This window comes from Anomalospiza imberbis, chromosome 4 (genome assembly GCF_031753505.1).
Source record: "Anomalospiza imberbis isolate Cuckoo-Finch-1a 21T00152 chromosome 4, ASM3175350v1, whole genome shotgun sequence".
Classification (NCBI taxonomy): Eukaryota; Metazoa; Chordata; class Aves; order Passeriformes; family Viduidae; genus Anomalospiza; species Anomalospiza imberbis.
Genome location: NC_089684.1, coordinates 28,792,841 through 28,809,101, shown reverse-complemented (window position 1 = coordinate 28,809,101; position 16,261 = coordinate 28,792,841). Strand labels below are relative to the sequence as shown.

At 40.1% G+C, this 16,261-nt stretch overlaps 1 long non-coding RNA gene across 1 annotated transcript; it reads left to right on the top strand.

Annotated features, from left to right (window-relative positions):
- The first annotated feature begins 13,204 nt into the window (after positions 1 to 13,204).
- Positions 13,205 to 14,961, top strand: LOC137473380 (uncharacterized). The gene is made up of 3 exons (XR_010998744.1): positions 13,205 to 13,299; positions 13,447 to 13,544; positions 13,814 to 14,961. It is a non-coding gene; the product is annotated as an uncharacterized lncRNA (long non-coding RNA).
- The last annotated feature ends 1,300 nt before the right edge of the window (positions 14,962 to 16,261 follow it).

Below are 16,261 nucleotides of genomic sequence, written 5' to 3'. Positions count from 1 at the left end.
ATAGGATCTCAATCCTTTGAAATGTCAGCAGATCAAGTTCACTGCACAAGCAGGAGCTGAATTTTCAATCCAGAAGGCTGCATCATTGTCAAAAGCTCAAGATTATTTAGGTGAGCTGATTTACTAACATGGCAACTAACACGATTTGTGCTCCAAAGTTTGATTTATACTTTGGATTCATCTTGTCAGGCAGGCTGTAAATAATATCTGCTAAGAGCAACATTTTAGATGGTCCATTTTCAGTTTGCTCAGATTGCTGAGAAGCCCACAGTAAGTCATCTCAAGCATCAGACTCAAACTCCACTTTGTCCTGGACCACCATGTGGAAAGCAAAAAGAATACTTGCAAATGGGATGTTGTGTGCTGGCAAGAACCTGACCCAGCATCTGCAAAGGCTAAGCAGGTCTCTCTGTTCAGGATAACCCTGTTTATCTCTCCACAAGTTGGACAGGCCCCATGGAGGGGAAGAGCCAGAGCAGTGGCTGATCTCCCCTACATCTCTTCACTGACATTTAGGAACAGGATTATCTAACACTGATAGCATTAATTCACTGAACCCAAGGGCAAGATGGTCCTTAACTACCATGAAGACTTAGCAGGTCTTTGGTTTTAACCTAAGGGAGAGAAGAAAATGCACACAGCATTATCTCAATCTCCAAAAAGAAAAAAATGTGACTTGGGCAACTTTGACACATCAGTGCTGAAGATAAATCAGAGAGCAGAGAAAGGCAAAAAAGGACTCTTGCTTTACAAATCCTGTCAGCAGCTTCACAAAATTGTTCTTTCACGGGATTCTTTAAAAAGATTCTTTAATCTTTTATTGTTGACTAAATCTAAATATCACAATGAAAAAAAAAGTGTTGAAGAACGTTTTAATTTTTTCCTTTTATATTCTAACTTTAAAAATTGTTTGGAATATTAATGAATGAATAAAATAGAAACATGTTTTAGAAATAAGGCAGTGTGTTTTCACTAAGGTTTGGAAGTACAAGTTGCAGTTCAGGTCCATTACATGGATTTCAAATAATGATCTGCAGACAGCTTCCCACAGGGAAATGGGTGCCACCTGTAACAAAGCCAGTTTACTACATACTTTTCTGTCTTCAACATGCTTGAAGTTCATCAGAACACAAAAAGAAAATACAGCAAGGACAGACAAAATTCTGCAAATGGCAGCATTTTAAAAGGCTATATGTCTCAGAACATGTCCCCCTTCCTTTTAGATCCAGTGGCCAACTGGGTTAAGCACAGGGAGTGTCTATGCTGAGTTTTCATACCTACACTAGACTCAAGTTTCATAAAGAGATGTCACATGACATCAGATGGGCGGCTTCATTTCAGCAGTGGCAAGGACAAGTCCTGTATGCAGCTGCTGGCTGCTGCCAAGCTACAGCAACTCAAGACAGGAGGAGCTGTGTAACCTCTAAAGTCTGTCCCCATGTAATTAGAAGCAGAGCTGGGGCTCAGCTTCCCAGCATCTGCTCTGCAGAAACCCCACACTCCAAAACAGCTTCCCGAGCAGAGCTCAAATCCTTTGTACAAAGGAGTCTTTAGAAAGCAAATAATTTTAATCTGTGGTATAGAAAGAGGTTCTGCAGCCAAGCTGATAATTCTTGCTCTTTAGTATTGATTGAATGGTCATTTGTTATAATGATGGTTAAAACAGTCAAGCAGATGCTACAAATATTGCTGTTTTGATTTATAAATGTGGAAAACTATTTGTCTGCTTGCCACAGAAAAATGCAAAACTTCACATCCTCTCTTCTCCAAACACAGTTGTCCAGGTAGATTTTCTGGGGTATTTTTGCTTTTGCTTTTCATGTTTTAATAACAGAATATTTCACAGACCAGGTTAATGATGTGGTGCTATGTGTCTACCTCAAATCTCCACCTCCAGTTCTGGGGAAGATAATAACCCAGGATAACTCATCAGGCTTGCTAACTTAACATGTCAACAGGGAATGTTTATCCTGCACATGCAGGATCAGTTTTACCTCAAGAGGTTTGGCACAGATGAGCTGATAAATTCACAGCATGTATTCAAAAACTGCTTTCAGCAAAACACTTCCACTTTTATTCTGGCGATGCTCAGATGTGGCTGAAGAAATCTCCACAAAGTGAAAGAGGAGACGGGGCCAGGAAGTACAGATTGAAGAGAAATCATAGCTGAATTGTGCTTGATTTTTCAGCTGCATCAGATATCAAGGGCTTGCTTATTGCACAGTGGAAGGAGGCAAATGAATATGGCTATAACATGGACAAGGTCTGGACAACAGTAATGAGGATGACTATAGCTAATAAAAGGTAGCAGTACAAATACAAGTAAGAAAATTAACATATGGAAGGTAAAAGCACCATTTCATCATGCCACAACCAACAAAATTACCCCAGAAAATTGAATGTAGAGCTCTAATTGATGCAATTGAGGGAGACAGTGAAGCTAATCTGAGTACTTAATGACTATGACGGGAGCATCACAATGTAATTGCAATGTACTTTTTGCTACAATGTATCATCGCACCACCTCTGTTCCTCTGGAACAAATACATTTATTTGAATAGAAGCACTTAGATCCCCAGATCCCTTTGTTTCATGACAAAATCTGCATGGCATCTCCCCTTTCAAGGAGCTGCAGTTTTGGATACCTGTGGTTGCAGCACAGTGCTTGTTTTGGGATCCATTTCATATCTGTGCCTCTGTGCAGCCAAACTCATGAATTTAGTTAGTTTGTTAGCTTAACTGGTCCAGAGAGAACTATGGGGGCTTTCCTACAAGGACATAATACTTCTTCCCCGAATGCAGCCTTCTCATGTATAACAAAACTATCTTAGTTGAGATATTTGATGCCAAACCTCCTCAGTGAAGAGGGAAACAGATTTTTCCCTTTGCATCATTTAAACACTTCATCTATCATTTTCATAATGTGTAAAATGAAAACAATACCAGTCTTCTTCCCAAAGGCATCATTAGACTCAGCTCACTAGTTTCCTCTATGAGATTCCCCAGATTATAGTAGAAAAATTTGTTATTATTATGGTTGTTATTATTATTATTATTTTTCAACACTATCAAGATATTACATGCAGTCATAAGACATAGCAAAAAAAGTAAGAAAGAAGCCATGCACTTTTCTTTGGTATCTTTTTATTTTCTTTGATATATGTTCTCTAACTGGTCCTGTCTCTGTGTAGCAACATGCCTGCTGCTGCAGCCCTATGACATGTTACATTACTAGTGATGTGGTTGAAAATACCTTGTTTCTTGCCATATTTTTCAATGAAATTTCTTCCCTCTCTCTTATAGCAACTTGCTAAAGATTGCTATTGTTCCTCTTGGGGGAAATAAGAAGGAAAAAGCAAATCCTTCCCTTTTTCTTTTTTTTTTTTCCCTCCAAGAGAAATGGTTAGCTTTTTGAAAGGATGTTAAGACATACCTGAATTATTTCTGCCAAAGTGCTTTTTTTCCTATTAACTTGCTATTTTTTTCTTAAAAAGAATTTTCTCTGAAGAGGACTCTTAAAAGAAACAGATAAATTGAAGAAGCAGACAAAAATGTTTAACCTGCTTTGCTAATGTGCTACTATTAAAATCAGCAGCATGTGTTTTTAATGCTGTGTGCTATTTTTCATTAAACCCATACATGCATTGCAAATCATTTCTGTCAATCAGTGGTTGATCTTCTGAACTTTTGGTATATAAAATTAGAAGGAAAAGTAAAAGTTAAGGACAAGGAGCTCTCAAGATGTGTACTGCAGCCATTCCCAGCAAAAAAAAAAAAAAAAAAAAGTTGAAACAAGGGTTTCCAGCAGAATACAGGCATCAATAAGCAGAAACAACCCATTTCCATGGAAACAGCTCATCTAAAACCTGGACAAAGAAAGCATGTGAGTGCTTACCTGACTATGTGTCATTTTTAACATGAAGCTGATGAGGTGAAATATCCTCACATGGAATCTAGCTGGTTCCCTGAAGCAGAAGAACTGTGGTCCCCAACTGAGAGCAAGCCATGGCAAAAGTTTGGGATGGTGGAGGGATATCTGTATCCCAGTGTCCTAGGCCCATGGAGAGTGGGGAATTAAGCTGTTATTGTAAAAGGTATGCAGCACTAGCAGTATGGTTTTGTACTATCCTTGTGATTCAGGATAAGGAAACATGCTTGAAAGGTGTATTAATCACTGCAAATCAGCTGGATCACTTGCCTTAACAATTTTATCCAATGGATAGAGAAAGATGCAAATGTATTTACCACAGTTTAAATGCTACTGGCACCCAGAGTGAAGATCACCAGCTTGTTTGAATTATACATTTTGTTATTTTGTTATAATACTTTTGTTATTGCCTCCTGAATTGGAACTTTTCTGCAGAGCTAGAGCAAACATAGAGCAAATATATTTCATATTGCAAACATGAATACATGCTGTGTTAGAGGGGGAAAGAGTGCACTTCTCCTGGTGTTTAGACTAATCTTCAGTTTGTAAGAGGTTTTACAGGAAGTTCACCAGAGCTGGTTGCCAGCAGACCCAGCTTGGCAAGGGAGGCATGCCTAGCTGAGAAAGCCCTGTGGGGATCCTGGTGAAAATGAGCTCACATTTGGCCAAGTGAGGAGTCTTTGAGAACAGCATTTTGCATACATGTGGCAATGTTTTTTCTTATTATCTAACAAAAGCATTCAGAGTGAATATAAGCTGCTCTCTGAATGCACAAGCAGCTAACTGGCAGGCAGGCCAAGCATTCACACCTTCTGAGGTACATACTGAGTGAGCCATATTCTTCTTTTATTCACTGCTTAATAAAATGCACATAAAGTGCTCCACTTGGACTCCCGCAATGATTGAAAAATCTGGTTAAGCAAGCTGGGAGGAGCACTGTGATAATTTAGAGGTTGTTACAGACACAGAGATCTCAGAAGACCCTGCTGTTTTCTCTCCGGATCTGCTAAGTGCAGGCCTGCACTCATCCAATACTAAGGCAGCAGAGGTGAGAATCTTCATCCTCTTTAAAAGCAGAAAATACCAGGAATGCCCAACATGTGACCTCAAAACCACAAACTGCAGGATTCAAGCATGTACTCTGTCATTATTTAACTTCTTGTGGATAACTGAGACTGCCAAGTGTACAGGACTTCAGCTTGCCATAGTCTTTGTACTTAAAAGACTTTCTTTTTTTCCCACTTCTGTGCTGGATGTACTAGAACATGACTTAATCTTTGTGAGATTCATTCTGGATCATGATGCTCTTGATTATGTAATTTGTCAAGATGTACTACTTAAGGAAAAGCAGGTGCTCAGTACAGATTCTCACATCAGAGTTTAGCAGCCAGATTCCCAATGCATGCACATATTTTGTATCAGCTGAAGGTGACCAAAAAAAAAAAAAAAAAGATACTTCCATTTTTGGGCCCAGTTTGACATGTCCAAGGCAGTTTTTGCAGCTGATTGGTTTTCAATGTCCAAGCTGCAGATGACATCTCTGTGGGGAAATAGGAAGGGAGGGATGCTTCCCATGGGAGGTGTTCTGGCAAGGAGGTTGTTGTAGGTGCTGAATGCTCTGTGTGTCTCCACTTTAGGCTGCTGGGATTTTGTTGTTCCTCATGATGCTCTAGGCACCAACAACCGTGATTTGGTATATTTATGGTTTCAGTGCTGCATCCTTTTCTTGTAACAGAGAAGGCCAGAAAGACAAAGGAACTGATCCCATCTTCTTTCCAGCATGTGACAACACCTGGCAGTGCTAGGACATAGAAAGGGATGGAGAACCAGGATATTTGGAGGTTGTTTTCATAAATTACTCCAAGCTTTCATACACTTCCTGACCAAGCAAGCTGCTTGTGAAAACGGACTTTCATACATTTCCAAGAACTCTCCATAAATGTTCAAGCATTATCTCCATTTGGCTAAGGGTGTAATTCTGGGGCACTCAGAGACTAAATGTGCAGTCCAACAGCATTGGTGGCTGTTATTACTATTTGTTTTCACATTGTATCACCTTCAATGAAAACCCATTCTTAGATCAGTTCCGTAGTCACTGCCCAGTTACAAAACTGAATGACAGTTCATGCACAAATGAGCTCAAAACCCAAGTAACAGCATGTTTTAACAAGAAATGTATTGAGAACTTCTGTCTTTCCTGGTCAGCCAGGAAATGAGGCTTTTTTTTGCCTCTGTCAAAGGCCTGGCAGGAGTCATCCTTCATTTGGACACCTCCATAACAAACAGCTCTCCCTGACACTGACCACAGACAGTACAGAAAAAAAAAAAAAAGAACCTGACTGACACATTTAAAGTTACTTAGGGGTGCAGGGATGCATCAGGCTGCCTTACTCAGCACTGCTGGGGATGGTTTTTCGAGCTTTAAACCTTGAGCTGCCTCAGGCTCACCTCTGCTTTCACCTGTCCAGCCCTTATGAGGACAGGGCAGGGAAAGGAAAAGGAAATTAACCTAGTGTCTGCAAAAAGCACTGTATTGTTTTTCCAGAAAAAATTCTTAATGTTACTAGTTCATATTAGCACAGGCAGGATGGTACCTAAACATTTGTGTGCATTGTGCCAAAAAGAGAGACAAAAAGGAAATCCTAGGTGTCCTTGAAATTACAGAGTGTGTGCTGCAGGAGCGCTTAAATTCCTGTGCAAAATACTTCACATCCCAAACAAAACCATATATAAAAATAGGCCCATAAAAGATATGTGATGGCATTGCTCTGTGTGAGTTCCTGTGCATTGAACAAACACCAGAATCACCAAGAAAATTGTAGGTTTCATGCAAGATGCTCACAGTCATTTACTTTTTGTGACTGATCCAAGTTCCACTCTTACCCTGAAAGAGAAAACATTGATAGATCTGAGAGCAAAGCAATTGTTTCAACATAATATATTGAATCCAAACGTGAAAATAAGATGGAAGACCTATTTTCCAGAGTTGTAGACACACCTAATTCGAATTCTCAGCTGCAAACTCTAGAGATTCAAAATGCATGGGAATGACATATTACTAGGAGTAAAATAAAATGAGCAGGAAGACATGGCATAATTTAGTTCTAACAGATTATGTGAAGCTATGTAAAGATTATACCAACAGTTAAGTGATCTGAAACTCCACCAGTGCAACCAGAAATGTTTAAGCACACTGCTGTCCTCCCAGGCACTGTAAAATCGCAGTGTTGCTGAATAATGACATAACTTCCCATATGCAAACCAGCTGGCTTGCACAAATGTTTTAAAGTGCTCATGACCAATACTTTGCTGTGGTATGACAAGCTTGCAGTATCAGACAGATGAGAGCTGCAGACTTGCAAAGCTACCAACCAGTGCAATGAAATATTTTCAGATCTTGAATAGACTTTTTTTTTCGCCTGACTTATTGAGAGCACTATAAGTTGTGAGGAGCTATCAAGAGTAACATTATACTTAAGGCTATGATACAAGCTCTCTTGCAGCTGGCTTTGGTACAGGACTGAGACCTGGTTCTTGTGAATGCGAACAGAGGCTGTTCATGACTTAAAGTGTACATAAAACACTGGGCAAAAGAGACAAAGAAAATATGAATGACCTTTTGACAGATATTTTGATAATTTCAGAAGACTGCTCTAGGAGAAACACCTACAATGGCTGTCTTGTGAGAATTCTCCATCCTACCATCTATAATCTCCTAGTTATGCAGTGTGGGAATCCAGGGTATCCCTCTGGCTGCCCTGGAAGGTCTGGAACCCTGTCAGGGGGTCAGGAGCCGCCCTGTACAGAGCCCCGAGAGACGCTGTCTCTGATCTCTGTCCATGGAAAAGAGTTTTCAATCTTACAGGATGAATTACAAGCTCTGAGTGTTTGATATAAGTTGTAATTAGTGTGGCACGGGTGCAAAAGTAGAATTTAGGATTCTAGGTAAGGGGTTCAAAGGAGGCAAGATGGAGGAAACTGGGCATGCCTTGTCCTTTTTCTTCATCTTCATGCCCTCCATGTTTCACTGTAGTGTTGGCATTTTTCTATTGGTTTAGGCTGGGGACACACTGTTCAACATGGGTGATAGGTATTGGCACATTATTGTCAATATAGCACACGTAGTTTCTAGTATATAATGTTTGTAACATCCCACTGAGGGGCAGAGCCCCGCACACTGTCCTGCAAGACAGACCTGCTGCAGGTCAGGGTCAGAGAGAACATGTTATAGATAAGCAAGAATAAACAACCTTGAAACCAGCACAGACAAATTACAACTTCTTCTTTGGCAGCGGGGCTGAAAGACAGAGACTTTCTACAATCTCAGGATCATCTAAATATCACAGATCCCAACAATGCAGTAAAGGCAACAAACAACTGTCTGCCAGGATGATCATGCACTTTTACCTGCACCTGCTACAAGGTGCAGGTAACAATGCAAGGAGGGCTAGCCTGAAGTTTGCCCAAAATAAATGTCCAACAAGAAAAATATGGGGTAGACTCTGATTTCTCTGGAAAAACAACTAGTGCTCAAAGTGGATGGAGTGTTGTCACAGAAAGAAATTAAGAGGAAAAATATTTGCAAAGAAGGAAGATGAAAGTAAATAGGTGCAGCTTTAGTCCATTTTAGAGGGATGACCTAAACAACAAGAAAAAAGGAAGGTAAATTAAACTGAAGCTAAAGTCTAAAGGAGAAATTATGAGCTGACATAATTAATAGACTAATACCTTTTAAAGGCAAGGGAAACCAAATAATCATCTAATGTGATGTACTGCTCCAGTGCCTTGAGGAGGACAGGATTCTGAGATTATTGACATCCACTTTTTTTTTAGTTGAGACCTAAAGCTGACTATTTAAAAATTCTCCATGAGAGAAAATGCTGAAAAGGTTTCTCTGAGCTCAGGAAAATGGACAAAAACAAAGAAATATAATAACAAAACAGTGGAAAATTTTTTTGCTTGACCAATATTATTAAAAAATAAAGACAGTATTATAGAATGTAGCATGAAATGTTTTTCAAAATGAAAACTGACATTTGGCTTTGACAACATTAAAATTATAAAGTTTTTCATTATGAGGAGTTTTTTCCCTCTCAATGAACGTGTGAAGCAAGCTTATTTGCACAGCATTAGGGGTTTTTTGATAGTAAATTTTCCCATGAAGAAAGGTGATACTCATATTCTTCTAGGCTCACCTTTACCCCATGTAGTTCAGACTAACCAATTCTGCCCAAAGATCACATTTTCCAGCTGTGCAAAGGTAGACTTAAAAAAGATAGCTGGTCAGGGCAGAAGAGCATCAAGGGATAAAGAAATCACGGTATTTTCACCATGACACTGAAAGATTATGAACCAAATGCTTAAGAAGAAGTCCAGGAGACCAAATGTATCAAAAAAAGACTGACCAAAACAGGGAAAAATTGTATCCAACTTCTGCAGGCTTTTCAAGAGGACAGGTACTAACCAAAGGACAGTGAAGCACTGGACCAGGTTGCCCAGAGAAAAAATGTTATGCCATCATGAGTCAAGGAATATAGATGGTGCAGGATTCCTGGTGAGTGTGAGTTTGTGGTTCATTGATTTTTACCCCATCTGTCAAAGACTGGCAGCAATAACCCATACACAAAGTTGTGGAGGTGACTTTTGGATGTGACTGCTGCAGAATTCCCAGAGCAAGCTGATGCAGCAGGTGATGGGAAGCAGGGTCAAGAATTACAGCACCGAAAGCCAGGTCATGTAAAGATCCATTTTGGAAACAGGACACCTCAGGAAGAGGTATTACAGCAGCAAAGCTAAAAAAAGATAACCTGTTTTACTTTGCACATAAACAAATGAGGAGCGCCCACGCTGATATGCACCTACATGGGACAGTAACAGAGGGCTTTTTAACTCCTAATCCTCTTTAATGAGATTACTCTTACATACCCAACTGTGCACCTCACCTGCACAGGGTTTTCTGTAGATTGGAAAGAATATATCCCTTTTAAAAGCTTTTTTTGCATTCAGCCATTCTTCCAAGTTGCTTAATGCAGGAAGAGAGTAACCAAACCAAGTCAACCAACCAACCAAAACAAAAAGTGAAATGTAAAAAAAATTACATTTGCATAGTGGAGAATTTAGAGGGGTGATGGTTCTCTAGAGTCTCTCTGGTTTTGACCCCTGCTATAATTAATTACAGTATAAAATGTGTTCCAAAATAATTGCAATCAGGTTGGAAAATATCAGTTGCTCACCTGTGCATTCAAAAGAAGTATCTGGGTTGTGTTTTTAAAGCTACATGAAAACAAACTCAGCTAGAAACTTTTGCAATTCAAAATATTTAGCTGAATGACAAGAAAACTAATCCTTGGTTTATTATTAGACATGATAAAAGATTTCTGAACATCCTAGATGTTCATATTTTTCTTTTCCTTTTTTAATGCAGTGCTACACTGAAAAATGACTTTGTCAAAAAACATAGATGAGTCTTTTGAAAGTGAGAAGTGGTTGTTGAAACAGAAAACAAAATGCCTCAAAGAGGTCTAATGCTTGGAGACGTGTGCTCTGCTCTTTCTCTTTTCCTTTCCTTTTGAGGATGGCATCAAGTCTGATGTCCAAAAATTGAGGTGCTCAGAATCATTAGCTTACCCTGAAACATCAACAAAAGAGAAGCTGGGGCAGGTTATCTGTCCTTGGTGCAAAATCATTTAAAGCAGAGGCTTATTTCAGACCTTGACATACATTTTGCTGCCCCCATTAGCTCCAGAGCATGAACAAAGCAGTGGGAGAATGTAGTGGATGCTTCTGGTGTATATATTACTGATTGAGCACACTGCAAAACAGCCGGTCATGACTTCTGATTTTGACTGTGGAGTCTCCTGATCCTGTCCTATCAACCAACACACCAGGAATCACACATCACCAGCAGATTTATTAAACTCGTGGCTGGTACCTCAGTGGAGGTGACAATGACATTAACTTCCTGAAGGCCAAACGTTAACCATGGGACCAGCTGCTCCCATCCCTAGGGAGATGTGGATGGCAATAGCTTCCCTTTCCAACTCTGGAAGTCAGATCAAGGAATTTAAAAGCAGGATTGTGGAGGAAAGCACGGGGTATTCCGGATCTTATGTGGAGGAAACCAGCATCCTAGAACATGCATTCACGAGGCAATTAGAAGCACTCCGTGAGACTTGGTGGAAATTCATTACTCACGTTGATGTGTGAAAAGGAACAAACAAATTATTCACCAGGACCAGACTGCTATCAGAGGAAGCAGATGAGGGAAAGGAATCCTTTCACTTGTAAAGGGAGCACTCCTGACGCAGGATTACTGAGCTACAGTCAGTAAAAATAGTCCTCCAGAATGCTATTTTGACAGATCAAATTTTTGGAATGAAATTGCATGCTAAGTGGTATGCTTAAGCAGATGCTGGGTAAAATCAAATTAGGACTGGATTTAAATGATACTTTGAAATTATTTTAGTGGTTCTTATTGATTAGGAAATGTAATTTTACAAGACAATATTGTGCATAATCAAAATGCAGTCATAAAGTTAAAGGCCAGGATATTACTGAGAAATGTTCTTCTATTTTTGCAGTAGTTAGTGAAGAAGACTGAAAACAGTAAAACTAAGCAGCATTTCCAAAGCATAGGCTACTATGTTCACTCAATTTGAAGTTCACAAAGTTAAGAGAATTTATTCAGACCACCAAGAGCTGTGTACCTCTTCCCCTTCTGTGTACATTTCTGCTGATATAACTGTGGAATTTCATGTTACTATCTTAAGTATTTTCCTGATTTCATTTTATTAGAGAGGAGAGAAATTGTGTTTCATCACATTTTGTACTGAACAGTCAGCTGATGAATGCATTTGTCTTCACTTCATTAATTTTGAATAATTAATGCCCCCAAATTGGAAGTTTTCCCATGTTACAAATTAATAGGTACCTCAATCAGAGCAGCTCTGATTCTCAGGGACATAGCAGGAGGAGCAGCAACATATTGGATGGATCCTTCTTCAACCCCTTTTCTGTATTTGTGCTCACATTCCCTGAATTTCAGCTGGCATCTCATGGATCATATGTACTCACTGAGGAGAAGAAGGCATATCTTCTACTAAGGGAGTCCTAGAAACCAATCCATGATGGGAAAAATCCAGGCAGTGGTACATTCAATTGGGTTCAAACTGGCCTGAGAGAGACAGTCCACCTGCCATTGGCAGAAGTGGTGGCTTTCACAGGTTGCTAGTGAAAGAAAGGTCACAAACAAAAAATGCTGGTAAAAATGAATTCTGAACTTTCAGAAATTATTCATCTAGATGGGTTCTACTCTGTTCCCTCAAGTAGTATGGAAACATCTCATTCACTATTAAAAAATATTTAATTTTGATAATGGCTGAATTATATAATTCATTAGCAAAATTATATGGGGAATACATGTAATGAAGGAGGTGTGTAAATTCAATATTATCATTCATGTTTGATGATGCCATGCAAGCTGAAAAAAACAGAACTGGAAAAGCAGAAACAAAATGCATTTATATTATTGAAATGAAACATTCATGCCTTTTCAAAACCAAACAAGAAAATAGAAATGTCTCATTTAAACATTTTCCTGTCAAAAAACCTCCTAAAATTGACATGCTCCTGTGAAATGTTTTTATTTTAAAAACTGTTATTCTCTGCTGAGGAAGAAGAATTCTACAAAAAAAGTGCCTTTTCTCATTGCCAGATACAAGCAATGGAGCATTGATTACACTGTCTTTGAAAATGGAGATCAGTCCTGGTGGCAGTGACTTGTTCCCAGCCTCTTCTCTCCTCTCCAGTTTGGAGATGCAGGCTGAGATGGTAGTGATGTCCTTGTGAGAGGTGACTCTTAAGACGGTACATCTGGACTGGTCAGGCTGTGCACCCAGCAGGCCCTTCGCAAATAGCACAAGAAGGGATCTCAAAACAATGCAATGGTAAATTAAAGTGACTGCAGGTGACAGCATTTTAACTGCTCAGAAACTACCTGGCACTAGTGAGCAGAATCACATCCACTCCAAAACATGTAGCTTCCAAGTCATAGAAATGTCATTTTCTGTATCCTGACTTGAAAGCACCTTGCACTCTAAGAAAAAGTGATAAAGACATGTATGTTTTTATGTGATGCTTGTTCAGCCTGCTAACACACTGCAAATAGTCTTCCCCAGCCGTGTCCTATACCAGCCTGATTTCCCCCTCCCCTTGGCTCATTAACACCAGGTGATAACTATACTTAATCAAACATCCAGGCTGTCTGAGAGAAAAAGGTACTTTGTTCCTCCCGAGTAAATTTCTCCCAAAATCATCCAAAGAAACAAATTCAAGTGAATAAAAGTAAGTAGGAGTGCATCTGACAGCTATTTGTAAGAGCTCCATAAATTCACTTATTTCCCATCACTTAGTGCGCTTCAGGAACAGTAAAGATGAATGTGCTTTCCTCCCCATCTGAGGGGGCTTGTAGCTATAATTAAGAGGGTATTATTGCTGAAGTCTAATTACATTCTTTAAAGTATGCTGATAATAGCAGATGAGGAATTGTTTTAAAGCTGGATTCCACCACTGGCTCTTTTATCCATGCTGAAACCTGTCACCAAATAAACAAAATCTGGTGACAACAAGTTTCACATGATAGTATTTTTACCACTCTTCCCAGCGAGAAATGTAATGGGAGGGAGAACCAGAGAAGCTGGCAGAATTTTAGGTGCATTTTTTATGCAACTGAGTTTACATATTGGTGATTTTTTTTCCTACTCGAAGAGCTTTTACATTTCAGTTACCGTGGTTTACATTAGGGGCTATCTGAGTTAATTTCTTGCTAATCCTCTTCTAGTTACTACTCCTGAAGTCTTCTTTGACCTCTCTTTTTATTGTCTATAGGTGTGATCAGACTGGAAGCAGTTTGGGACCAGGGCAGCACATCTCCTCGCTGCCCTATAGCAGGCAGGATGTGAAAGTTCTACCCTCTGGTTAAGGTTTCCAGACACAATGAGAGTGTGGTAGGTCATTTCCACAGCATTTTCCATCCAGGTGGGTGGGATTCTGCATGTTCCTTTGCTTGAACCCTTATTCTTTGCACTCACTGTTCTCAGACATGCCCATGGAGTGTACTGCAGTTTATCTATTTTTTTACCTTCTCTTTTTTTCCTAATGAAATGTTTCTTTGACCTTTAAACACTAGTGAAGGCAGATGACAATGTGCACAAAATGCTTGTCTTAATTGTTTTGAGTGATGTGACTTCATTATGAAACTTCGTCACAAGCTTAATTACTCCCAGTGCTGCATTAACAGCAAGGGGAAGGTATCATATGAGACAACGAAGGGAGTTCAGTGGCTTTGATCTTATTTTCTGAAATCGAATGATCTCATGCTCTCACCATTTATTAATACAGATCATTTCCTCCCATTTCTCACAATTGAATTGAGTTGCTGTTTGCATGCTGATGGGGCAAATAAGTGGGGAGCTGTGTTTGTCACTGCCTGATAATGGATGGGAGCTGCTTGTTCAGAGACCGGCAGCTCCTCTGGAGGCCCTGCGATTTGCCAGAATATATTACATTTTTCCAAGATTATTGCAGAGCAGATGATTAATATTGCATGCTCAAATGGCCTTTTCAAGGACTGAGCAGGGAGTGTGGGGGGACTGAGGGAAAGCCTCAGAAGACTAATTTCCTAGCTGTACATTGTGATAGAAATGCATAATTGCAAACACTGCTTTGTAAGTCGCCAGTATAAAAGGGGAAAGCCACTGAGCAATGTGTAGCCAGAGGAAATATGTCTTCAGTTGACAAAACCAGCAGAGCCTTGTTGAAATCATTGTGGCTCCACTGGTTTGCACCAGTGAAGAAACTTGCCCAAAAAAATTACTAGGGAGGTGGAGCAGGGCATTACCACAGGTGAAGCAGTGGTTTTAGCAGGATGAGGAAATGCAGCCCTTAAATCAAGGACAGCTTCTGGTGTGGGCTCTACAGGATTATGCAGCTGGAAGAAGGATGCCTAGAAAAGCTAGGTGGTATCTGCTCTGCAGTCGTAAGCAGTGTGTTGCATCTCAGTCTGAGTGGGAGGGTGAGGAAGAGCTGCTAGGAGCTTTGTATGGACTGGATGAAGTGCTTCCCTTGGTATAGGGTGACTGTGAAATGTGTTAAAGATGTGCCTAAGACTACATTGGCATTTGTAGTCAGCAAAGAGCTCTGCAAAGCCCCCAGCACAGGGACCTAATACTGGTGGAAATGCTTTAACAGAATTGAGTGGTGGAGGTGAGAAAAGGTTGTATAAAGCATTTCTCAGCTCTTGCCTCTATGGTGTAGCTTGGGTCATATTTTAGCAGCGCTGGAAAGCAAAACCTTGTGTGAATACCTCCACATGACTTAGCTGAGTTTGGATGGACCTTGGGTGGGCTTTGTGATTTTTATGGCTACAGCAGCAACAGTGGGTCTTCTACCTCTCAGGCACAAGAACTTGAACCAAATTCAGCTGTGAGCTTAAATAATGTGAGAAAATGCCTAAAATTATTCACCTTCCCCTTCTTTAGCCTTTGCAGGAGCACTTTTGGCAAGCTACATGTGTCATGACTCAAAATCCTGGGAGCAGATCCAAACTGGAAATGCTTCCCTCTCCTTCCACTCATGTGTCCTCCCAGCTGTGTTCACTGCAGGCAGGTTGTGATATTCCTGAAACAAACAAGTTTTTGATGCCACCTTGTTTTGGCCACTGCTTTCTGTGTGTATTGGGCTTTTATTTCTTCCACTCCCTTACTGTTCCAACAGAGGTCCCCTCTAGGATGACACTGTCAGTGTTTTTCTACCTGTCAGAGAGAGAGAGAGGGTGTGGGGGGGTGTTATGCTGGGGGACTCTTGGGTCTGTTACGGGTGCAAAGGCTGCATATCGTGTTTGCTATCCTGAAGAGACCAGCCAAAATCACACTTAATATATAGACCTGGATGAATGCAGATTGTGTCCTTACCAATTTCCTCCTAGCCAGATAGCATCTGATAGCATCTATTCAGCATCGTTCATGCTTCACCTATGCTGCCAGCTCTGAGCTGAATGCAAGGCCACAGAAATAAGTTCAGCTCTCACACCTGATTCTGGATTCTCAGGGAAGGGTTGTAAAAAGGCTGAGTTCACCCTATGTGCATGCATATTCTTGTTGGAGCTTTAGTTTGTCCAATTGTGCACTCATTGCACACTAAGTATATTTCTACATGGGTCTGCCCAAATATGATTCATATCCCCTCCGCCTTCATCAAAGCATGTTGCCTAAAGCAAAAAAAAAGTTGCTCAAATTTTTTTGTTAAAAAAACTTGTTGACCTCACTATGTTTGTGG